Consider the following 26,237-nt stretch of genomic DNA (forward strand, 5'->3'; position numbering starts at 1 on the left):
CAGAGTCAATTACTCTCACCCTTGACAGATTGTCAGCCAATACGTTGTCCTTCCCGGGAATGACCTCCATCTTGAAACAATGCGTTTGCATTCTGGTGACCCATCCTGCCACCCTGTGGGAAATCTTATCAAGGCCCTTGTTCTCAAATATGGCTTTAAGCGGTTTGTGATCAGTCCGAATTACGAACTCTACACCCCACACAAAGTTTTTGAATCGTTCCACTGCCCAGAAACATGCCAACGCCTCCTTCTCGAGAACAGAATACCTCACTTCCGCTCCCTTGAGACCCCTTGACGCATGAGCTATCACCTCCTCAGACCCATCGTCTTGTTTCTGGGATAAAACCGCACCTAATCCACATTCACTGGCATCCACTGTGATGATGGATGGCTTTCTTGTGTCAAAGCAACCTAAGGGTTGGGCTAAGTTTATCTCTTCTTTTATACCATTGAATTCCGCCTCGCACTGACTATTCCACACAAACTCAGCACCTTTCCTCAGAATCTTTCTCATCTCATGCACTTTGTCAGCATAATTTACCACAAATTTCTGATAAAACTCCGTCATTCCCAAAAAGGAGCGTAATTCACTCTTATCAATCGGTCTTTCTATCCTCTCTATGGCATTCACCATTTCTATTTGGGTCTGATACCATTTGCCGACACTTCATGTGCCAAATAGTCCACTTTTGTCACAGCAAATTTGCATTTCTCTTCCTTAAGTGTGATCCCTCTTTCCTCGAATATCTTCAACACCTTACACAAATTCCTGTCATGCTCCTCCAATGTCACTCCACTCACCAACACATCATCCTGAAAACAGAAAACACCCTTCACCCCCTTCAGCAAGCGATCCATAATTTTCTGGAACACTGAGGAAGCGGATGCTAACCCGAAGGGCATCCTCCTGAATTGAAACACACCTTCATGTGTCACAAACGCCGTGACTTTCCTACATCCCTCCTCCAACTCCACCTGATGATAGGCTGAGGTCATATCCAGTTTAGAGAAGTACTTCCATCCACCCACCATGGTTAACAATTCACCCATGTTGGGTAGTGGGTGCCTGTCCACCAATACACACTTATTTAACTCGCGCATATCAACGCACAGCCTCAGATCCCCTGAACTTTTCTTCACAATGACGACCGGGGAAACCCACTCGACCCCTCCTGCTCTTTCAATCACACCTGATTTAATAAGTTTCTCCAACTCCTTCTTTACTCTGTCCCTTAACACAAAAGGGAAGGGCCTGAGTTTCGCCACGGTGGGAACACTGCCTCTCTTCAACAATATCTGATGCTGAAATCCCTTCACTCTTCCCAATGTCTCGTCAAATACCTTCCCATGCTCTCTCACATACTTGCTATATGTCGGACACACTTCTGCTACTTGTAAAACTTGATCAGGATGGTTGGGATCTAATCTGATTCCCAAATTCTTTTGCTCTCTCCATCCTAGCAAAGATTGGCCCTTCTTTGTCACATACACTTTCCCTTCACAGCATCGTCCTTTAAATTCAAACTTACTCCAGACATACCCCAACAAATCAATTTTTTCTTGGTTGTACCCCCCTGGACTTATATCTGGCACCGATAATGTCGACACCGCCCCTTTCATTTCCTCCTCAAATGCGCTTTTGGATATCAAAGTGATCTTCGACCCCGAATCAGCCATCATCGACACCTTGCATCCATTCACGGTCACGACAGTATATGGGCGCTCACAATCATCCGGGATATCATCCCTAACAACAACATTGACAGTGTTCACAATGACATTTTGCAAAGTCATTACGGTGTCATCTTCTGATGACCTCCCCTCTTCCTCTTCATTCACGTATAGGATTTTCCTTTGATTCATTTGGCTAAACTGATAGTTCTTGCAGCACGTCCCAAAGTGTCCTCTCCTTTTGCACTTATTGCAGATCGCCTTCCGCCCTGGACACACCACTGAAGAAGCAAAATGAGTCGCACTGGCGCACCTATAGCACAATCTCTCATCCTTTTTATCTTCTCTTTGCGTTGACTCTTGATTTCTTCTTTCTTCTACATTGCTCCTCTCCTTCTGTTTGTTTCTTCCCTTCCTCTTGTTCTTCCCTTCATTCACCTTCAATACTTCCGGCTTGGCTTCTTTAGTATCTCCTCCTTCAGCCTTCGATAGCTTGGCAACACATGCCAGCGAATGTTCTACACGTTTGGCTAAGTCCAATACCTCGTCCAAGTTCGGCTCGTCCTTCAGCCACAGTTCCTCGCGTATCTTATTTGACCGACAATGCGTCATGAATTGATCGCGAATGTGCTCGTCAAAACTTCCTTGAAACTTACACGTTAGAGCCAGATGACGGAGGGCAGTTACATAGTCTTCAACAGACTCCCCATGGGCTTGTATGCGCATGCGGAAATTGTAACGTTCCAAGATCGTGCTTCTTTTTGGGTTGAAGTGTTTGTCTAGTCTCATCAAAGCTGACTCAAACTCATTCAATTCATCCCCGCTTCCATCACTTGCTAAATGAGGGAGAGTCTCAAAAATTCTTTGGCCTTCATAACCCAAAAAATGAAGCAATAACGCTAATTTCCTTTCGCTGGAATATGCCGTTCCCCCGGCTGCCTTCATATAATGCATAAAGCCCTTGCGCCATTGGGGCCAAGCAATTTTTGCCGCCCCTGGCGTGGGCATAAACATGGGTGGTCCAGATATGCCAGGTAAAGCTGCCATGTCTTCAGGTCACAATTCTATTTCAGAGCAGAGGTTTTTTTTTTTTCCTTTTTGTTGCACTGCTAAATTAAGTCCTGTGCTCTTGTTGGAAAAGAGAAAAAAAAAACTCAAATTTGTTGAGTTGTCACAACAGGATTTTTCTTTTTGATGCTGGGATGCCTTTGCTGTCACCGGAGCCCCTTTTCTGCTGGTATAGTTCAGTTTCCACCCTCTCAAATGACTTACAGTAGCACTGTACCCACAACAGTGCTGTATCAGTTGTAATTGACTCTCTATTACATGTATTACGGTAAAAGCGTTGCTCCCTCCTGATGCAACCTGTCCTTCTATTATGAGGAATACAGTAATTCGGCTCGAACAGTATTCCTTCCTGCTTGAAGCAAAATAAACCCGTGGGGATGGCCCGTGCAGTAATCCGCGGCGGCGAGATACAAAATGTGCACTTACTTGGCAGCGGCCGCAGGGGTATGATGGCCGCTCAACGCCAGGGACCAGCGGAGCAACCTCCCCCCCCGCGCTGATGTCGCCTGTCCAGCACGTCTCCAGACGACACTTACAAGGGTAGGCGGCCGCTCGACGGTAATCTCGTCTTTCGCACTGGGGGGGCCGCTCAACACACGGAAGGTGAGGAGAAGCCCACGGCGACCCGCGGCTCCTGCTGGCTGGGATGGGGCCGCCGCTTCTATTCACACGGGCTCTGGGGCAGTACCGATCGTCCCTCTGCAGGCCACTCCACGCCGATGGAGCTCGACAGTCGTCCTGTCATCCGCACTGGGAGGCCGCTCAATGCACAGATGATGCGGAGCAGCCCACGGCGAACCGCGGCTCCTGCTGACTAGGGTGGGACCGCCGCTTCTCTTCGCCCGGGCACTGGGGTCACTCAGCGGCCTTCAGGAGCAAAACAGGTACGGCTGGCTGCTGGAGGTCTCCTTTCGCCTGTCCGCTGTGGCCACCTCATCCCATCCTCGTCGCCATTGTTATGAAGAGGCTGGCACAGACAGGTAAGTGATATTGAAGTTTTAATTAGTATTTAACACAGGAAGAAGACCCCCAACATGTAGAGACTCCTCTCCTTCAGCTCTTTCTCCAACTGACAACATTAGAACACTTAGATAACCCCAACCAGGAACACTGTCATCAACATTCCATGACATCATACTTGGGACTCAGCACACAGGAGAGAAACACTGTGGAGGACATTCTCCATTTACATCTTATGAGTCACTACAACACATCTCCCCCTTTTTTTTTTAACTTCACTTATATAATCTAACATCCGATCACCCTAAACAACTTAAGGGTGTCATGTAGACGACCACAATAACTCACATAAATTGGTCCAGTTCTCGACACACATACTATATATATCCTCTCTTGACTGCAGCAATTCTGTCTTTATTCCACACTTGCCCTCCAGTCACACGTACGGCCCCTTTCATGACCGCTACAACTCTGACTGGATCCGAATAAAGAGACTCTCCTTTCCTCTTCACAATTCCCTTCTTGATCCTAACCCAATCTCCACACTGTACGCGCAACTCTTTCTTACCTCTCTTCAGGTTCTCACGCGCCACCCATTCATACTTCTTCCTCACCAATGACTTTCTTACTTCATCAATAACCAGATCTGTTTCCCTACTCCTGCCCAGCCACGGCGGACACGCCATGGAATATGGTTTCCTGCCTCTCATAAGCTCAAACGGACACAGACCTGTCGTAGAATGAGGCGCCATCCTTAGGGCCCAGATCCTATTCTGTATCACAGCCAACTTATCCAACCCGCACTCTTCCCCCATGCGAATACTCTCCATCACACACCTATTCATCCTCTCAACTATACCGTTGGATTCGGGATGATATAATGAAGTCCTTTTGTGAGACACTCCACATTTCCTTAAATAGCTGATGAAGTTCCCCCCTACAAATTGGGGACCATTGTCCATCAACAAACTCTCCGGCAGACCTTCATGTGAAAATATCTCCTGCAAAGTCTTTATCATGCTTTCTCCTGTTACATCTCTCACAATTTTAAAATTCACCCACCTGGAGAACAGATCCACCACCAGTACTATGAATTTTCCACGTCCATACCCCAATTCCACAGGACCAAGGATATCCATGGCGAGATCACTCCATATCCTGGACGGAAGACCCACGTCCACAAACGGTTGCTTCTTAGCTACAGATCCCTTCCCACTCCTGACACAAAATTGACAATTTTCTAAACAATTTTCTATTTCCCTGTCAAAACCCGGCCACCAATAGTCTTCCCTCAATGCACCTTTGATTTTGGTAACTCCTATGTGACCACTGTGTGCCAACTCTATCACTCTCTTCCTCAATCCAACCGGAACCACAGCCCTTCCCCATCTGAACAATACCCCACCGATGACCGACAATTCATCCTTCAATTCCCAATACGGCCTCGCGCCCTCCGCTATTTCCACTTTCTTTGGCCATGTGGCAGAAACAACATACAGAACTATTTTATTTATGTTCTCATCGCTCCTCATCCCTTCCAACCACTCCTGTTTGGACACTATACCATCTGTGTTGACAAACACTAATTCCATTTCTTCATCTTCCACAACACCAGAGTCAATTACTCTCACCCTTGACAGATTGTCAGCCAATACGTTGTCCTTCCCGGGAATGACCTCCATCTTGAAACAATGCGTTTGCATTCTGGTGACCCATCCTGCCACCCTGTGGGAAATCTTATCAAGGCCCTTGTTCTCAAATATGGCTTTAAGCGGTTTGTGATCAGTCCGAATTACGAACTCTACACCCCACACAAAGTTTTTGAATCGTTCCACTGCCCAGAAACATGCCAACGCCTCCTTCTCGAGAACAGAATACCTCACTTCCGCTCCCTTGAGACCCCTTGACGCATGAGCTATCACCTCCTCAGACCCATCGTCTTGTTTCTGGGATAAAACCGCACCTAATCCACATTCACTGGCATCCACTGTGATGATGGATGGCTTTCTTGTGTCAAAGCAACCTAAGGGTTGGGCTAAGTTTATCTCTTCTTTTATACCATTGAATTCCGCCTCGCACTGACTATTCCACACAAACTCAGCACCTTTCCTCAGAATCTTTCTCATCTCATGCACTTTGTCAGCATAATTTACCACAAATTTCTGATAAAACTCCGTCATTCCCAAAAAGGAGCGTAATTCACTCTTATCAATCGGTCTTTCTATCCTCTCTATGGCATTCACCATTTCTATTTGGGTCTGATACCATTTGCCGACACTTCATGTGCCAAATAGTCCACTTTTGTCACAGCAAATTTGCATTTCTCTTCCTTAAGTGTGATCCCTCTTTCCTCGAATATCTTCAACACCTTACACAAATTCCTGTCATGCTCCTCCAATGTCACTCCACTCACCAACACATCATCCTGAAAACAGAAAACACCCTTCACCCCCTTCAGCAAGCGATCCATAATTTTCTGGAACACTGAGGAAGCGGATGCTAACCCGAACGGCATCCTCCTGAATTGAAACACACCTTCATGTGTCACAAACGCCGTGACTTTCCTACATCCCTCCTCCAACTCCACCTGATGATAGGCTGAGGTCATATCCAGTTTAGAGAAGTACTTCCATCCACCCACCATGGTTAACAATTCACCCATGTTGGGTAGTGGGTGCCTGTCCACCAATACACACTTATTTAACTCGCGCATATCAACGCACAGCCTCAGATCCCCTGAACTTTTCTTCACAATGACGACCGGGGAAACCCACTCGACCCCTCCTGCTCTTTCAATCACACCTGATTTAATAAGTTTCTCCAACTCCTTCTTTACTCTGTCCCTTAACACAAAAGGGAAGGGCCTGAGTTTCGCCACGGTGGGAACACTGCCTCTCTTCAACAATATCTGATGCTGAAATCCCTTCACTCTTCCCAATGTCTCGTCAAATACCTTCCCATGCTCTCTCACATACTTGCTATATGTCGGACACACTTCTGCTACTTGTAAAACTTGATCAGGATGGTTGGGATCTAATCTGATTCCCAAATTCTTTTGCTCTCTCCATCCTAGCAAAGATTGGCCCTTCTTTGTCACATACACTTTCCCTTCACAGCATCGTCCTTTAAATTCAAACTTACTCCAGACATACCCCAACAAATCAATTTTTTCTTGGTTGTACCCCCCTGGACTTATATCTGGCACCGATAATGTCGACACCGCCCCTTTCATTTCCTCCTCAAATGCGCTTTTGGATATCAAAGTGATCTTCGACCCCGAATCAGCCATCATCGACACCTTGCATCCATTCACGGTCACGACAGTATATGGGCGCTCACAATCATCCGGGATATCATCCCTAACAACAACATTGACAGTGTTCACAATGACATTTTGCAAAGTCATTACGGTGTCATCTTCTGATGACCTCCCCTCTTCCTCTTCATTCACGTATAGGATTTTCCTTTGATTCATTTGGCTAAACTGATAGTTCTTGCAGCACGTCCCAAAGTGTCCTCTCCTTTTGCACTTATTGCAGATCGCCTTCCGCCCTGGACACACCACTGAAGAAGCAAAATGAGTCGCACTGGCGCACCTATAGCACAATCTCTCATCCTTTTTATCTTCTCTTTGCGTTGACTCTTGATTTCTTCTTTCTTCTACATTGCTCCTCTCCTTCTGTTTGTTTCTTCCCTTCCTCTTGTTCTTCCCTTCATTCACCTTCAATACTTCCGGCTTGGCTTCTTTAGTATCTCCTCCTTCAGCCTTCGATAGCTTGGCAACACATGCCAGCGAATGTTCTACACGTTTGGCTAAGTCCAATACCTCGTCCAAGTTCGGCTCGTCCTTCAGCCACAGTTCCTCGCGTATCTTATTTGACCGACAATGCGTCATGAATTGATCGCGAATGTGCTCGTCAAAACTTCCTTGAAACTTACACGTTAGAGCCAGATGACGGAGGCAGTTACATAGTCTTCAACAGACTCCCCATGGGCTTGTATGCGCATGCGGAAATTGTAACGTTCCAAGATCGTGCTTCTTTTTGGGTTGAAGTGTTTGTCTAGTCTCATCAAAGCTGACTCAAACTCATTCAATTCATCCCCGCTTCCATCACTTGCTAAATGAGGGAGAGTCTCAAAAATTCTTTGGCCTTCATAACCCAAAAAATGAAGCAATAACGCTAATTTCCTTTCGCTGGAATATGCCGTTCCCCCGGCTGCCTTCATATAATGCATAAAGCCCTTGCGCCATTGGGGCCAAGCAATTTTTGCCGCCCCTGGCGTGGGCATAAACATGGGTGGTCCAGATATGCCAGGTAAAGCTGCCATGTCTTCAGGTCACAATTCTATTTCAGAGCAGAGGTTTTTTTTTTTTCCTTTTTGTTGCACTGCTAAATTAAGTCCTGTGCTCTTGTTGGAAAAGAGAAAAAAAAAACTCAAATTTGTTGAGTTGTCACAACAGGATTTTTCTTTTTGATGCTGGGATGCCTTTGCTGTCACCGGAGCCCCTTTTCTGCTGGTATAGTTCAGTTTCCACCCTCTCAAATGACTTACAGTAGCACTGTACCCACAACAGTGCTGTATCAGTTGTAATTGACTCTCTATTACATGTATTACGGTAAAAGCGTTGCTCCCTCCTGATGCAACCTGTCCTTCTATTATGAGGAATACAGTAATTCGGCTCGAACAGTATTCCTTCCTGCTTGAAGCAAAATAAACCCGTGGGGATGGCCCGTGCAGTAATCCGCGGCGGCGAGATACAAAATGTGCACTTACTTGGCAGCGGCCGCAGGGGTATGATGGCCGCTCAACGCCAGGGACCAGCGGAGCAACCTCCCCCCCCGCGCTGATGTCGCCTGTCCAGCACGTCTCCAGACGACACTTACAAGGGTAGGCGGCCGCTCGACGGTAATCTCGTCTTTCGCACTGGGGGGGCCGCTCAACACACGGAAGGTGAGGAGAAGCCCACGGCGACCCGCGGCTCCTGCTGGCTGGGATGGGGCCGCCGCTTCTATTCACACGGGCTCTGGGGCAGTACCGATCGTCCCTCTGCAGGCCACTCCACGCCGATGGAGCTCGACAGTCGTCCTGTCATCCGCACTGGGAGGCCGCTCAATGCACAGATGATGCGGAGCAGCCCACGGCGAACCGCGGCTCCTGCTGACTAGGGTGGGACCGCCGCTTCTCTTCGCCCGGGCACTGGGGTCACTCAGCGGCCTTCAGGAGCAAAACAGGTACGGCTGGCTGCTGGAGGTCTCCTTTCGCCTGTCCGCTGTGGCCACCTCATCCCATCCTCGTCGCCATTGTTATGAAGAGGCTGGCACAGACAGGTAAGTGATATTGAAGTTTTAATTAGTATTTAACACAGGAAGAAGACCCCCAACATGTAGAGACTCCTCTCCTTCAGCTCTTTCTCCAACTGACAACATTAGAACACTTAGATAACCCCAACCAGGAACACTGTCATCAACATTCCATGACATCATACTTGGGACTCAGCACACAGGAGAGAAACACTGTGGAGGACATTCTCCATTTACATCTTATGAGTCACTACAACAAATAGCACCCAGGTACATGTAGCAGGTACATGTTTCACTGCCCCAACTTTGCTTTGAACTTGCAAACAAGATTCTTGGTGGTAGAAAGACCTGCTGGTTTCAACCTGGGAAACTGGGAATTCTGAACTGGACATTATACAATCCCGTACAACATTTTGGTCAGAAAAAACTGCTTCTACACCGAAGTAAAAATTGTACATTTTAATTCCAGACCTCAGTGTGCTATGTGGACTCGGGCAGTCTGAAGACAACTCAAAAAGAAACTGATTTGCTCTAGGAATTTTTCTAGAGCTTGAGTAGTAATTCCTAATGGAGAGAAAATTGCTCCCTTATTTACATTATAGAGGAAGTAAATGTCACTTGTCTATTGCAAGGTTTTTATGGAGCATACAAGTCGATCGGACTAATTAATGGCAGGTGAAGCAGGCTGACTTGCTGGAAGCTGGATCGGGTTACAGGGGCTAATTAAGTGCCAAAACCCTGTTCCAATCCCTCCTCTCAAAACGTTCCAGTATGCCAGGATCCAATTGACACTGTCATGCTTGGCATCAACAGGAACATTTTCTGAGGGTTGATGGCTCTGAAAATGCAGAGGCTCCAGTGATCCTCTACCAGAACCTGAGGTGTGTCTCCCAACAAACCACATCACACACATGATCAGCCGCCGCAGCACTGGCAATAATTAAAAATCATTGGCCATCACAACACCGCACAAAGCTGCATCAACACACATTATCAAGGTGCACGTCCAATCTAAAATCACGCCTTGGTCATACTTTAAAAAAAACGAATATGCAGATAATACAAGTGATGTTCTACATCCAACCCCCTTTCCTATAATGTAGCTATAATATTAGATGACCTTCATAAAGAATGACCTACAAAGACCAGAATGCAAGAGGACATGAACTTAAAAGTCCGAGCTGGCAGAACAGTTGACACTAGACAAGTGACAATTTTATCTTTGCAAACTCCCCCATTACTTTAAACACGTTTAAGCCACAGTCCACAGAAGCCGGAGTGATAATGAGCAGTCGGCACGTGAACCGTTTTGGCTTTGAAATGCTGATGTACAAATAAAAACCGTGGCTGTGACATCGTCCCCTATTCGTTTTGATGGCCTGAATATTCTCTGCATGTTATACATGTAAAAACGGTAACAACAGCAAGAAGACATTCCCACGGGCAGCTGTGTCCAAGGGAGATGGGTAGATTCAGAGGCAAAGGACGGCCCTACGACCAATTGAAGGAGCTGTTAAGGGCAGGCCCCATGGAGGTGAGCAAAAGCAGACACAATATAAGACTGCCTGCACCATGCAGCTGCTGATTTCTGAGGGTGACAGCTGTGGCGCTGCCCCTTGAAGGGACGCGCACGCGGCGGCGTGACGCTGCATGCCGCCGCGTGCAGCATAAATAAAGGGGGCGTTCCCAGCCGCGTCAGTGCGACCGGGAAGCCCGAGACAGAAGGACGTGTGACGAGTGAGTCCTTGTGTACTGGGGGCTTACGGGTATCGCTGGGGGTCAGGACAAACCACCAACAGCAGCGATCAGAAGAGGCAAAGAACTGCTCATCTGGTAGAATGAAACTTTGGACTTCACCCATAATAGCGGGCATGTTGCACCACTCATAGAAAGGGAAACGAAAACCAGAAGTGGCCGTGATTTGTTCTAAGCCACTCTCACTTCTATACTACTTCTGTGAGATGTTCCTGACCCTCCAAGTCTGGAACCAGTATCTTTGCTGATTCTTGCCACGTCCCTCGCCAAACTGTTGCCCCCTAACCTGGGTTTCTTTTAAACACCTGCTCCTTGATTGCTTTTTTTGGAGACCAACTGAATTTCGTTTTTTGTATGCCCCCTGATTGTTTTTGCACCCACTCCTGGGTTCGTTTTTTGGACTCCCCTTGTCCATAGAGTAAATAAAACCCCTCTCCACTGGAGCCTTTCTCCTCTTTCTAGAAATTCAACGTATGGGTCCTTGTATCATGCATGATCTTGTGTGGCATAAAAAAAGATATCAAATTGCAAAGCACCAACATGGTCCTCAAAGGAAATGGTGCTGCCAAAATAAGAACAAGCAGGACCAGAAGAAAGTATGTAACAACAATGGTTGTGGAAACTCCGGAGCAGCAATATGATTATCAGCACACACTTCATTTCCCAGTAAAGTCCGGCAGATGTGAGTGTTTCATGGTTCACTGCTTTGAGGAGCCAGTGTTGCATTGTGGCTACTAACATGTTTGCCACAATCTTCAGTGAAGTAGGGAAGTGGAAAGACACGTCAGGTCACGTAATAGGAGAAAACATTGAAGAGAAATCTCCACTAAAGCAAGACCCAGCAGATAAACATATGGCTGTTTTTGAAGACAATAGCAGCAGTATTTGTTTTCACCATTTCTCTCTTTAATGTTAGGTAATGAAGAGGGAAGAAGACGCTCTTAAGTGGGCTAGGAGAAAGAGGGTAAACATCTAGGTTCTGAGAAGACACTGGAGGATGATGATTTTACTGAACATGTAGGCGGTACTTAATAGAATTCGGCGCACAAGTGGCGCCTGCAGCTGGTGCACAGAGTGCGCGTGAGGCAGTCTGCGCCAGCTGCGTGCGCCAAAACCCATTTAGGCCCACAGTGTATTCATGGATTAATACATCCATAAGCAGCCGTGGCGCAGAGAGAAGCAGCGACCCTGCAGCAGTGCCAGTTACGCCCCCAACCCCGCCCGTGCTCCAAAAACATTGCACAAATCCAGTACATGGCGCAAAGGCCAGTGGACCCGCATACAGCCCCCCCAACCACGAAAACACGTGTAAAACTCCCCGCGCACGCTCCAGAATACACGTACCCCGCTCGCGCCAGGCCCATCGTGTGTAAAACTCCTCGCGCACCCCTCGGAATACATGTACCCCTCTCGCGCCATGCCTATCGCGTGTAAAACTCCCCGTGCACCCCTCGGAATACACGTACCCCGCTCGCTCCAGGTAAATTGCATGGAAAAAGTCCCCCCTGTGGTGTGGGCTTCCTGCGGGGCATGGGGAGGGTGAATGGGCTGCCTGCGGGGCATGGGGAGGGTGGATGGGCTGGCTGTGCGTATTTCGGGGGTGCGCGGGAAGTTTCACACGCGATACTTCAGGCGAGAGCGGGGTACGTGTATTTGGGGGGTGTTAGGGAGAATTCTCATTTTATGGCTAATTTCCCTCACCTAGTGAGTCCCCCAGCAGCTTTGCTGGACTTCTGGAGTTCATTTTTTTCACTTGGTAAGAGTGTGAGCTTTTCCCCCACTCTTACCCATGTTTTGCCATGTGTCTATTACCTGTTTTATGACTGTGTACTCTGAAGTACAGAGTCCACAATCAGTAGTCTGCTTCTTTTGTGTGTTACATAGCACCTTCAGTGACACAGGGTTGTCTTTTAGACTTCCCACCGACTCCATTTCTGGGGCTGACTATGTCTCCCAGAAAAGGGTAAAGTTGCCATTAACTTTACTTAGTTAATTTACCACAGATCCAGTACACCCCATCTTCCATGGAGTACTTGAAAGGGTTACTTGGTATCCCTTTTGTATCTGTACCTCCTAGGCTATTGTTACGCTCTTTTAACATTTAGACTTGGCTGGTGGCAGTGGTATCTACCCTAACTTTTCTACCGCGATTATACTATATAAACGTGGTATTGTTTTAGGCTATTATATTAGCCTCAAACTTAAACCCGCTTGACCAAATACTTTTTTTTTGGCTCCGGTCGGGTTTATTCGCCATTTCTTTCTTTTAAAGTCCTTCTTGTGTTTTACTTTGCACGGCAAACCAGATTTGCCTTCTTTGTTCACCGTCTTTTGGCAGGCTTCTGCTCGGAAGCCCTCCTCCAGGCGCCTGGGTGTCTAGGTGGGCTGAATGTGAAGGAGGGGTGTAGTCACTCAATACACAGGGTATCCTAGGAAACCCAAGTCGCACTTTGTCATGATTGGCTGAGGTGGTTGTCTGGGCCGGACAACCCCCTGCTGCGGGATTGACACCCAGGCTTTGTGAATGGGGGATTTTCGCATAAAAGTCAGGTCTCTTGGGCTAGAAGTCAGAGTCGCCACTGGAACTACAAGGAACCGAAGAGAAGCAGTGAAGAAGACGGCTGCTGCAACTACCGCGTCCCAGTGAAGCCCTGCTGCAGGTCGAGCTATCTACCCTTCGACGACCAGAGAAGATCCAGTCCTGAGTCTTCTTCCGTTGAGCTTGGTGGGGATAACCAGATCATCCTCAACAGCCAGAGGATTCTCTCCTTGGTTGAAATCGCTGAACACTGCTAGAATGGTCCGGATAGCCATCTGAAGAGCCTCTCCTGTTTTTTAAGGAGCGCACCTTTTATTCATTGTCGCTGCTGCCGGCTTCATTCTCTGGGTGGTGCAGACCCCTCCAGACGTCCTCCTTCACCTCGAAGCTCCAGGAACCGTGGGCCTGCAGGAAACCACCAGGAACAACTGCCAAGGCACCACTTCTGCACTGAATAAGGTACTGTGTTCTGCTTGAGGAATTAGGGTGAATCCGTTTTCTTCGTCTCCAAGGCTTGCCCTTGTCTTCCCTTCTTCTTATAACTTTTGCTTCCTATGTTGACAATATCTTAGTACTCCTGGCAACGTTGAATCTGGAACTATCCGACTGTGTGATCCTCGACAACAGGAACCCGGTTCCACTTGACACTAACTCCGGCCTATTGACTCTTGAATTCCTGTCTATGAGTGTTCTCTGATTCTGTCTGCCTTGACAAAAGTATTGCCTGTGATTTTTGCCCCCAACTCTCTCTGGTTAACTCAGGTGCTAAGTGTGTTTTTGCACCGATAACAATTCTTGCCGCGGATATGCGTTTCTTTAGTAAGACCGAACTGTCATTACTGTCAAAAGGTGATTGCAAGAGCATTCCCGGTAACGTCTTTTGTTTCATAACACCGGTCCGTTGAAACACAGGGTACTTACCTTGAGTTAGAGTGTACCAAAGTGAATTGGTTGGTTGTATATATTTTACGTGTGGTTTTGAAATAATAGAAGTGTTGTGTTTATAACAAATGATCTAAAAAATAAATGTACTTATATTTTTTACCTGAAACCTTGAGTCAGTGTTTGCTTGAGTCACAGTAATCGTGGTCCCTTTGTGTAATCTCTGCTACTGCTCATATACTCTTGATATAAGCCTGGCTGCTCCGCTACTGCTTGCTACCAATTTAACATAGTAGTACAGGCTTGTACCAAAGGTAAATCTTGTATTGCCACCTGTAGTCTTAATTGTGTGTAGTGGTCCCTAAGGGCACTGCACAGGATTATGCCTAACACTGGTGTACAGCGGTGAGGTTTTGGAAGTAGAGTGATTACACTTAGAGTGCTGCTATTGCTTGGGTTCAATTAACCACAAGGCTAAACACCACTAATTCTATTTAACTGAGAAATCATGTCAAATATGGAAAACTACACTGAAGAGGGTCTCTTAAACTACACTGCTGAGGTTTTAAGAACCATGTGTAAGGAGAGGAGTCTCTCTGGTAAAGGAAAGCAATCTGAATTGATTGCAAAGTTAATGGGAAAACAAAGTCTGGAGAGTGGGTCAGAAGGGCCTACCCCTCCAGCAAATGTGGATACTGATATTTCTGTTTCTGAGAGTGTTAATTTTGAAGAAGTAGATGAGTCCTTGTTAGGAAACCCTACCACTCCTTTGCCTGCTCAGAAAGCACAACCTCTGTCCACAGGGACCCCCACAGGTCCTACACTCACCGTTGAGTTTATTGCACTTGAGAAAATGAGACTTGAATTGGAAGTGAAACGTATTGATGCACAAACTGCCATGAAACATCAAGAGTTAAGGCTCAGAGAAATGGAGCTGAATCATGAACTAGAGATGAAGAAATTGTCTGTAGAAAATGCTTCTCTCCCAGAGTCTTCTAGGTCTCCCAGCCCTAAGAGACCCCGTATGCCAAAGGAAATTATTGGTATGTATGAGACTAAACTTGATGTTTTGGATTGGTTAGCAATGTTTGAGTACAACCATGGGATTCAAGGTATCTCAGGGAAACAGTTGATTCCTTGGCTTTTCTCTAGGCTTCCCCCTGTTGCAAGTGAAGCTGTAATGGAGTTGGGGGAGGAGGATAAACAGGATTATGAGTGTGTGAAACTAGCATTAATAGCTAGGTTTGGGAAGACCCCTTCCCAGTATCTTAAGAGGTTTAGAACCCTCAAAAAGCATGATGGTACCCCTTGGGCTACCTGGGTGTGTGAATGTTTGAAAAACTTAGATGGTTGGGCTAAGGGTTACAAATTGAACACTTATGAAGGTTTGAGGAATCATGTGATCTTGGAGTCTATTTGTGATGTCTGCTCTCCTGAGCTTAGACAGCACGTAGCTAATTCAAAGGAGATAGATCCTAAGAAGCTAGCTAAAGCTGCTGACTTGCGGGTTGCCAATAGGGCTACTCACAAGGATTCTGGAGTCACCCAGAAAAAGGAGGAGGGAAAACAGCCAAAGAAAGACAACAGAGATTTCCAATAATTCCAATCCAAAAGAGGGGCCCAAACATAACCAGTGTAAGCCACAAGGTAAACGGAATAAGGCTAGTGTACCACCTGGCTCCACACCAGAGGGAGGCCAGAACAAACCCCCATTCCAAAGAGCATTTGGGAAATGCTTTGTTTGTGGGTTACCTGGCTACGTGAAAGGAGATCCCAGGTGTAAGGGTAAACCTTCAGGGATCAACACTGTCTCCTTAGCCTTCTCCCAGGTGGATGAAGTACTTATAGCCAGTGGAAACTTTCAGTTACTAGCTGATGAGCCCATGAGAGTCTCAGCTAGTGTTTCTTTAGTGTCCTTGGGTCTTTGGGAACAACAGAACTTAGATGTCTATAACTCAATCCCAGATAATACTAAAGAGTATTACAAAGATAGTGTTCTTGTGAATGGTCAGGAAACCCCTGCCATCAGAGACACTGGAGCCAGCATATCTGTGGTTGATGAATGTTTTTTCAAGGTGGAGGATGTTGCTTAGGCACCCAAAAACCTAACCAAGTTAGCTGGAGGCCCTGTACAAATGGTTCCCCATTTACCAGCTCTCATCCAGTGTAATGACATGACTGTCAGAATACCTGTAAGTGTGCAAAATAACGTACCTGGGAGGGTCCTGCTGGGTAATGACCTCAAAACTCTTGGAGTTGTGTCTAGTACCCCATGTCCCCCAGCAGGAGGAAGCAGGAGCTCATTGGGTCTGCAAGGGATAGAACCTTGAGACGCTCTCCTGGGGACATGATAGAGGAAACTATCACCCCAAGTCCACAGGACTAACTTACTGCTATTGCAGGTCAGAAAGAGACAAAGGGGAAACCCAAGTCTGCCAGCAAGAAACCAGCAAGCACTCCTGTGCCCAGAAGGACATCTTCAAGACTGTCCAAAGTCACATCTGTGACTCCTCCACCAGCTGAGGCTGGTTCAACCCTGTATGGGTCAACTAGATACTGAGGAATCAGATCTAGAAGAAGATCTTACTCTGGTTGGAGATCTTGATCCTGTTGACCATCCTGAGCTGCAGTCTTTACTTGCAGAAGGTGGACCCAACAGGGCAGATTTCAGCAAAGGACAAAGAGAGTATCCTACCCTGGAAGGACTTCGCCTACAGGCAGCTTCTCAGCTCAATGGGACTGAGCTTGGGAAGTATAGGTTACACTGGGAAGATGGCCTCTTCTACAGTGAACCGATTGAGTCAACCTCTGGAGACTGCAAGAAACTTGTAGTACCTCTAGTGAACCGACTCCAGTTTCTGCAGTTAGCTCATGAGGTACCTTTGGCTGGTCACTTAAGTTTTAAGAGGAGCAGGGAAAGGCTCTCTCTTTACTTCTACTGGCCTAAAATGGGCTCAGAAGTAGACAGGTTCTGCAGAAGCTGCCACACTTGCCAAACCTCTGGCAAGAGTGGGGCCAAGAATGTGGCACCCTTAGTGCCTCTCCCAGTAGTGGGAGTTCCTTTTGAGAGGGTTGGGATTGACATTGTTGGTCCTCTTGACCCTCCTACATCTTCAGGCAACAGGTTTATCCTGGTTGTAGTGGACCATGCCACTAGACTTCCTGAAGCCATACCTATGAGGACTGTTACGACTCCAGCTGTAGCTAAGGTCCTGCTTGGTATTTTTACCAGAGTAGGTTTTCTTAAGGAGGTGATATCTGACAGGGGATCAAATTGTATGTCCCACTACATGCAAGCCATGTGGAAAACCTGTGGAGTCACCTACAAGTTCTCAACTTCCTACCATCCGAAAACCAATGGTTTGGTGGAGAGGTTTAACAGAACTATGAAGAGCATGATAGGTGCTTTAGAAGAACCCCTTAGAAGAAAGTGGGACCTTCTACTGCTATGTCTTCTCTTTGCATATAGAGAAGACCCTCAGGAGGGTATAGGATTCAGTTCCTTCAAACTTCTCTATGGCCATCCAGTCAGAGGTCCATTGGCCCTGATTAAGGAAGAGTTGGAGAGTGCTCCTTCTCCCAAGCCAGTCAGAGTGACTGACTATGTGATAGGTCTCCGGAGGAGAATGTCACACATGATGGCAGAGGAAAGTGATAACTTGAAGGCTGGGCATGACCAGAAGGCTAACATGGTAGAGTTCACTCAAGACCAGCTTGTTCTTGTTATGGTCCCAACAAGGCAGAGGGCCTTGCAGGACAAATGGATAGGACCCTTCAAAGTTGTGGGTAAACTTGGAGAGGTGAACTATCTGGTGGACTTACGCAATCCTAAGGAGGCTCCCAGAGTCTTCCACACCCACCGTTTAAAGGCTTATGTCTCTAGACCTGACATAGGAGCTTTGCTCCTAGCTAAAGCTCAGGAGGAGGAGGAGAGTGAACCTCTGCCTGACCTCCTCCGAGGCTTAACTTTAGATGAGCAAGTGGAAGGAGTCAATCTCTCTTCCAGTCTCACATCTGACCAGAAGGATGAGTGCAAATTACTGTTAAAGCAGTTTGCCTCCCTGTTCTCACTTTCACCAGGCTTGACCCCTTGGGGCCAGCATGACATACTCACTGGTGACTGTTTGCCTGTCAAAAGCAGGGGGTACAGAATGTCAGACAATGTAAGAACCCATATAAGGTATGAGGTCAACAAGATGCTTGATCTTGGCGTGATAGAGCCCTCTACTAACCTATGGTCTAGCCCAGTTGTGCTTGTACAAAAGGCAGGATCCAAAGAGTTGAGATTCTGCGTGGACTATAGAGCTCTAAATGCAGTCACTAAGACTGATGCCCATCCTTTGACTAGGACAGATGAGCTGGTGGACAAACTTGGTGCAGCCAAGTACCTCAGCACATTTGACCTAACGTCAGGCTATTGGCAAATAGCCCTGACAGACCATGCCAAGGAGAAAACTGCATTCTCCACCCCAGCTGACCTCTACCAATTCAAGGTAATGCCTTTTGGACTAAAGAAGGCACCTGCTACATTTCAGAGGATGGTCAATCAAGTTCTGAATGGGATGGAGGACTTCTGCATGGCATACTTGGATGACATTGCATTGTTCAGCCCTACATGGAAAGAACATATTGAACACCTAGGATATGTATTGCAGGCTCTGGAACAGGCCCGTCTGACCATAAAGGCAAGCAAATGACAAATTGGTCAGAGTAGAGTACAGTGGTCTACCTTGGACATGAGGTAGGAGGAGGTGAAATAAGGCCTTTGCCTAGCAAAGTACAAGCTGTACACAACTGGACCACCCCTACTACGCAAACCTAAGTGAGAGCCTTCTTAGGTCTCACTGGGTATTACAGGAACTTCATAGAGAACTATGGGACCATAGCTTCTACCTTGAATGTCATCTCCTCTCCCACATTCCCTAAAAAGATCAGGTGGAATGAGGAGTGCAATCAAGCCTTTGAAGGTCTAAAGAAAGCCCTTTGTCAAGCTCCAGTCCTAAGAGCTCCTGACTATCACCTTCATTGTACAAACTGATGCTTATAATGTAGATATAGGTGCAGTCCTTAGTCAACTGGATGAGAAAGGTTGGGAACACCCCATTTGTTTCATCAGCAGGAAGTTAAAGGATCCTGGGACAAGGTGGGCAACAATAGAATGTGAATGTTTTGCTATTGTGTGGTCACTGAAGAGGTTTATACCATACTTGTATGGATCTACCTTCACTATTCAGACTGACCACCAACCCTTGAGATGGCTGATGCAAATGAAAGGGGAAAACCCAAAGTTACTCAGATGGTCAATCTGCCTACAAGGATTTGATTTTTCCATTGAGCACAGAGCAGGAAGTCACCACCAAAATGCTGATGGTCTCTCTAGGATGTTTTTAACCGACTAGAGGTTTCAGGTCCATCGAGGAGTGGATTAAATCCTCCTGTCCCTTAGTCTAGGGGGGCGAGTGTTAGGGAGAATTCTCATTTTATGGCTAATTTCCCTCACCTAGTGAGTCCCCCAGCAGCTTTGCTGGACCTCTGGATTTTATTTTTTTCACTTGGTAAGAGTGTGAGCATTTCCCCCACTCTTACCCATGTTTTGCCATATGTCTTTTACCTGTTTTTATGATTGTGGACTCTGAAGTACACCACTTCAGTTGTCCCCTTCTTTTGTGTGTTACACAGCACCTTCGGTGCAGTGACACAGGGTTGTCTCTTAGACTTCCCACCGACTCCATTTCTGGGGCTGACTACAGTCCCCCAGAAAAGGGTAAAGTTGCCATTAACTTTACTTAGTCAATTTACCACAGATCCAGTACACCTCATCTTCCATGGAGTACTAGAAAGGGTTACTTCGAATCCCTTTTGTATCTGTACCTCCTAGAGCATTGTTTCAATCTTTTAACATTTAGACTTGGCTGATGGCAGTGGTATCTACCCTAACTTTTCTACCACGATTATACTATATAAACGTGGTATTGTTTTAGGCTATTATATTAGCCTCGAACTTAAACCCGCTTGACCAAATACTTTTTCTTTTGGCTCCTGTCAGGTTTATTTGCCATTTCTTTTTTTATTAAAGTCCTTCTTGTGTTTTACTTTGCGCAGCAAACCAGATTTGCCTTCATTGTTCACCGTCTTTTGGCGGGCTTCTGCTCAGAAGCCCTCCTCCAGGCTCCAGGGTGTCTAGGTGGGCTGAATGTGAGGGAGGGGTGAGGACACCCCCTGCACAGGGTATCCTAGGAAACCCAAGTCACACTTTGCCATGATTGGCTGAGGTGGTTATCCGGGCCGGACAACCCCCCTGCTGCGTGTTTGTCAGCCAAGCTGTGTGAATGGGGGATTTTTGCATAAAAGGCAGGTCTCTTGGGATAGAAGTCAGAGTTGCCACTGGGACCACAAGGAACCAAAGAGAAGCGGAGAACAAGACGGCTGCTTCAACTACCCTGTACCGGTGAAGCACTGCTGCAGGTCCGAGCTATCTACCCTCCGACGACCAGAAAAGATCCAGTCCGAGTCTTCTTCCCTTGAGCTTGGTGGGGATAACCAGCTCATCTTCCACAGCCAGAGGATCCTCTTCTTGAGCGAAATCGCTGCACACTGCTGTAGTGGTCCTGATAGCCATCTGAAGAGCCTCTCCTGTTTTTTAAGGAGTGCACCTTTTATTCATCGTCGCTGCTGCCGGCTTCATCCCTGGGTGGTGCAGACCCCTCCAGACGTCCTCTTTCACCTCGAAGCTCCAGGAACCGTGGGTCTACAGGAAACCACCAGGACAACTGCCAAGGCACCCGCTTCTCCATTGAATAAGGTACTGTGTTCCGCTTGAGGAATTAGGGTGAATCCCTTTTCTTCGTCTCCAAGGCTTGCCCATGTCTTCCCTCCTTCTTATAACTTGTGCTTCCTCTGTTGACAATATCTAAGTACTCCTGGCAACGTTGAATCTCAAACTATCCGACTGTGTGATCCTTGACAACAGTAACCCGGTTCCACCTGACACTGGCTCCGGCCTATTGACTCTTGAATTTCTGTCTATGAGTGTTCTCTGATTCTGTCTGCCTTGACAAAAGTATTGCCTGTGATTTTTGCCCCCAACTCTCTCTGGTTAACCCAGGTGCTAAGTGTGTTTTTGCCCTGGTAACAATTCTTGCTCTGGATACGCGTTTCTTTAGTAAGACCGAACTGTCATTACTGTCAAAAAGTGATCGCAAGAGTATTCCCGGTAACGTCTTTTGTTTCATAACACCGGTCCGTTGAAACACAGGGTACTTACCTTGAGTTAGAGTGCACCAAGGTGAATTGATTGGTTGTATATATTTTACGTGTGGTTTTGAATTAATAGAAGTGTTGTGTTTATAACAAATGGTCTAAAAAATAAACGTACTTATATTTTTTTACCTGAAACCTTGAGTTAGTGTTTGCTTGAGTCACAGTAATTGTGGTCCCTTTGTGTAATCTCTGCTACTGCTCATATACTCTTGAGATAAGCCTGGCTGCTCCGCTACTGCTACCACTTTAACACATCAGTACAGGCTTGTACCAAAGGTAAAACTTGTATTGCCACCTGTAGTCTTAATTGTGTGTAGTGGTCCCTAAGGGCACTGCACCGGATTCTGCCTAACAGGGGGTACGCGGGGAGTTTCACACATGATAGGCCCTGTGCGAGCAGTGTACGTGTATTTGGTGGTACGCAGGGAGTTTCACACGCATTAGGCCCTGTGCAAGCATGGTACATGTAGTTCGAGGGTGTGCGGGAAGTTTCACATGCGATACTCCAGGCGAGAGCGGGGTACGTGTATTTGGGGGGGTACGTGGGGAGTTTCACAAGCGATAGGCCCTGTGCGAGCGGGGTATGTGTATTTGGGGGGGTATGCGGGGAGTTTCACACGCGATAGGCCCTGTGCGAGTGGGGCACGTGTATTTGGGGGTACACGGGGAGTTTCACACACAATAGGCCTTGGGTCAGTGTGGTACATGTATTCTGGGGGTGCGTGGGAAGTTTCACACGCGATACTCCAGGTGAGAGCGGGGTACATGTATTTGGGGGGTACGTAGGGAGTTTCACACGCAATTTGACATTGTGGGCCCTCCCGGGTGTGCGGTTCCCCCCTCCCCATGCCCTGCAGGCAGCCCACACCACAGGGGACTACCCTACAACCCTCGCCATGCACTGCAGGCAGCCCACATGGCACCATGCACTTGTGTGCACACTTGTGAGCCCCGACTCATGTCCCTCACCCATCCACCCACCCCCAGTGACGGGTACCTGCGAGCAGGCCCCGACTCATGTCCCCCCACCCCACCCCCACTGACGGGCACCTGCCAGCAGGCCCGACTCATGTCCCCCCACCCCACCCCCAGTGATGGGAACCTGCCAGTAGGCCCATGTCCCCCCACCCCACTCCAAGGTGACGGGCACCTGACAGCAGGCCCCGACTCATGTCCCCCACCCATCCACCCAACCCCAGTGACAGGCACCTGCCAGCAGGCCCGACTCATGTCCCCCCACCCCACCCCCAGTGATGGGAACCTGCCAGTAGGCCCATGTCCCCCCAACCCACTTCCAGTGACGGGCACCTGCCAGCAGGCCCCGACTCATGTCCCCCACCCATCCACCCACCCCCTGTGATGGGCACCTGCCAGCAGGCCCCGACTCATGTCCCCCACCCATCCACCTACCCCCAGTGATGGGCACCTGCCAGCAGTCCCCGACTCATGTCCCCCACCCATCCACCCACCCCTCATGTCCAGTCCAGAACTATATACAATGTAAAAATCCAGGGTCCATGAGCCCAACAATCCAAAGGAAACCTACCAAAAAAGCCGACCTAATAAATAACTATATACAAAAAGGTGGGGCATAGTCCATGCGCCCCAAAGGAAAAAAAATAGAAAGGAAATTTACACTTACAGAAGTAACTACAAAGGCGGTGGGCAAGTCCTACGACTCACTTGTTGATGTCCCGGGCCAGGGCATCATCGAACTCCTCTTCAACGTCCTGGAGGCTGGTCTGTTCCCTGGCCCGAGGTCTAGCAAGGATAAAGCCATGTCCACCTCCAACTCCCTGCAAATTTCCTCCAGGCACTCAGCCCGCCTCAATGCCCTGCGCATGGAGTTCTCCGACCCGAACCATAGTGAGCCGTGCATCTTCCGCCTGCCGCCGCTCCGCATCTATTTGCCGGCCCAACCGCTGCCACACGTAAGACACTCCCATTCCAGGGTCCTCCTGCCCTCCGGCCGATGCCTGCCCCTCTGATGTTGATGGCCCCAAGCCATCATCGCTCCCACCTTGAGCCTGCTGCTGCCGTGCATGTGCCCTGCCTGTTGATGCCTGCGCGTCCGCCTCCAGCTGGGGTCCAGTTGTTGAGGTGGCCACCCCTGCTGGACCTCCGACTCCCGACTGTGGCAGGGATGTGTCCTCTACCAGCCTAGCTGCTGGGTCAATGGCAGCTCCACAGGGTGCCCAGGTGATACTTGGGCAGGAAGATGGCATGGAGGACGACTGGTGCATAGGGGGTTCAGATGAGGAGGGGGTCATTAGAAGGTCCAGCACATGGAGGAACCCAGCACCGGTGACCTGTCCTAGTAGGTCGACACGGTCAATGAGGCATCTGAAATAACGTGCAGCGTCCACACGAGAACCCTGCACGTCATCCCAGATGCCAAGTTGACGCAACGCAAGGACAGGCTCAACACGGTCCCAGATTGCCACGTCTGCAGGGAGAGGAAGGCCAGTTGTTGTTATCGGATCCCCTCGCTGAAAATGGGTCTGGACGAAGGCATCCCTGCTGGTGTGGGATGATGCAGTCACAGGATCGGGGACAGGATTACACACAGGCACCTCTGCGGCTGCCTGTGCTGCCTCCTGTCCCTGCCCCTGGACTGCACCACTAGCACCAGTGGAATCCCCCCCCTGTGTGTGGTCCTTCCATAGCCTCCTCCTCAACCAAACCCTCCACCAACCTGGATGACTCCGTGCCATCTTCCCCCATAGGTCCCTGTGGGGTCTCAGCTGCCCCTTCTGCTGCCGAGGAGTCCACCTCCGACCTCCGCCTTTTGGACCTACCCTCGGCAGCTGCGGCCATGGATGAGGCACCAGACTCCTAACTCTCCTGTCCCTGCCTCTGGACTGCACCACTAGCACCAGTGGAATCCCCCCCTCCAGACCCTGTGTGTGGTCCTTCCATAGCCTCCTCCTCAACCAAACCCTCCACCAACCTGGATGACTCCGTGCCATCTTCCTCCATAGGCCCCTGTGGGGTCTCAGCTGCCCCTTCTGCTGCTGAGGAGTCCACTCCGACTTCCACCTTTTGGACCTACCCTCGGAAGCTGCGGCCGTGGATGCGGCACCAGACTCCTAACTCTCCGACGAGATGACAACATGGGAGGGGAGCTGGGCCTTGCATCTCCGGCTGGCGGTGAGATTCCTGCTGCTGTGCTCCACAGCACCGTCTCCGCCCTCTTCATCAGTTGACGCTGCAGACAGGGAGAGACAGAACACAGGTATCAGGGCACTGTATAATGGTCTAATACGCACATGATAGTTGCACATGAGTGGCAGTCTCAAACTTCACACATGGCATCACACTCCCCAACACACATATCATTTGAACCCACACACATGCGCAAATTAACAGGAATATTGCAGCTGGCAGCACCATCCATACACATACAACAGCATGAGCATCCGAAGGTTAGCCTGATGTCACATGCAACACGGGGAGTGCCGAACACATGCACACACGCCTCCAGACATACATGCATCTGTACTTCTCCACCACCTGTTGCAGTGAAATCATCGGCATCCATGTCACATCTGCCAATCACATGTCAAATACACACACACGCACATTTACATTGTACACATACATGAAGGTGGAACCAGAATCCATTTGTCACACCACAACCATGGCACAGTATATACACAGAAATTTAAACATGTGTGCACTTACACATGCATTTGGGTACCATGCATTTGAACACATACACCATTGATGTGCCTCACACATGACTGAACTCACATGCGGCAGGCTCATGTCTCTGTACATACTCATCAATACATGGGCCTTCCAAGACATATGTCCAATCTGCACACTCCTGCCACACCTCATCATGCACAGCGTCCAATCAATACACATGGTCACTTACCGCTCGACTCCGGACAGGTCTGCCTCTGAAGGATCTGGAGGTGGAGCGCTGGGTGTATGCGTTCCAGGACCCTCATCTGGATGTTGGTAAGGTGGACCCAGCAACCCTCTGCATGCTTTGCCTACAAGAGGTGCCGGGCCTTGCTCAGAGTCGTGGACCTGAAGTCCTCCCAGCGTTTCCGGACGTGTTGCATGTCGCGGGCTGCCACCCCCTCCACGTTGATGGCAGCGATGATGTCCTTCCAGATCCTCTCCTGTCCTTCATTGTCGGTGCGTGAACTTCGAAAGAGGGCATCATAATGCCCCAGGACTTGCTCCAAAAGGATGCCAACTTCATTGGCAGTGAAGCTGGCAGCTCTCTGCCTCTCTGCTGGGGGGTTGCCACTGGTGCCAGATGGTGTTGTGTCGGACATGGCAACCCCCGAGGCAGGTGTGGGTGGGCAACTGTGTCCCTGGGCTGGGCTGTGGAGCGATGGAATACCAGTCGGGAGTCTTCTGTTCCAGCAAGGGTGGTCACAGCAACTGGACCCCTGCAGATGGCTGACGTGCAGGCACGAAATAGCAGGGCACGTGGCCAGCAGGCAGGCAGCAGCAGATGGCAGGTGGGAGCATGCTCAGGGATCTGGGGGGCAGGAAAATGTCCTTCTGGGCAGGAGCGTGGTCTTCCAAGTGTTGTCGCGTGGCCAGCTTGATACGGAGTGATTTGGCACGTGAAAAAACTGCACATCAGCGTGTAATTCGAGGAAAGGCCCTTAGCGCGTAAGCGCGTATGTGATGTGATACGCGCGGGCGTTTCCCTCAGCACGGGTGCATCCGCATGTGCAAAAAAATCACGTACGCGTGTTAATGCATGTAATCCGAGGAAAGGGCCTAAGAGCGTAAGAGAACTGACGCGCACGGGCGTTTGCCTCAGCACGGGT

This window comes from Ambystoma mexicanum, chromosome 6p (genome assembly GCF_040938575.1).
Source record: "Ambystoma mexicanum isolate Mex_15411 chromosome 6p, UKY_AmexF1_1, whole genome shotgun sequence".
Taxonomy (NCBI): domain Eukaryota; kingdom Metazoa; phylum Chordata; class Amphibia; order Caudata; family Ambystomatidae; genus Ambystoma; species Ambystoma mexicanum.